Here is a 360-nt window from a genome sequence, read left to right as displayed (position 1 = left end):
TACTAGTCATGATTGATGTTTCAAACTTTACACATTCCCAGAAAAAAAATATTCTGTACCATTCATCCACATAATGTACTACAGATCTTTCTTATCCATCTAGTACTAAGATCTTATCTTTGTACCACAGATCAGTCAGATACTCTGAAGTGACCCATGACTGACCAGCTAAAAGACCAGCTCTGCACAATGCCATATATACTTACCCCTAAACTGATGGATTCACACTGATTATCCACTGCAATACACATTTCACAGGAGCAACTTGCAAAACCCATTTCACTTCCTATATACACTTTTTTACACAACCTTCCACAGGTAAGGGCAGGGATATTGGTATATGAATACACTTTATAGCAG

General features: G+C 37.2%; 1 long non-coding RNA gene across 1 annotated transcript in view; it reads left to right on the top strand.

Moving 5' to 3' along the window:
• The window catches only part of LOC119584973, a 10,049-nt gene that overhangs the window by 5,269 nt on the left and 4,420 nt on the right, over positions 1-360 (top strand). The gene's annotated exons all lie outside the window — the stretch shown is intronic.

The sequence above is a fragment of the Penaeus monodon genome, chromosome 19 (assembly GCF_015228065.2).
Source record: "Penaeus monodon isolate SGIC_2016 chromosome 19, NSTDA_Pmon_1, whole genome shotgun sequence".
In the NCBI taxonomy this organism is placed as follows: Eukaryota; Metazoa; Arthropoda; class Malacostraca; order Decapoda; family Penaeidae; genus Penaeus; species Penaeus monodon.
This window is presented reverse-complemented; position numbering and strand designations above follow the sequence as displayed.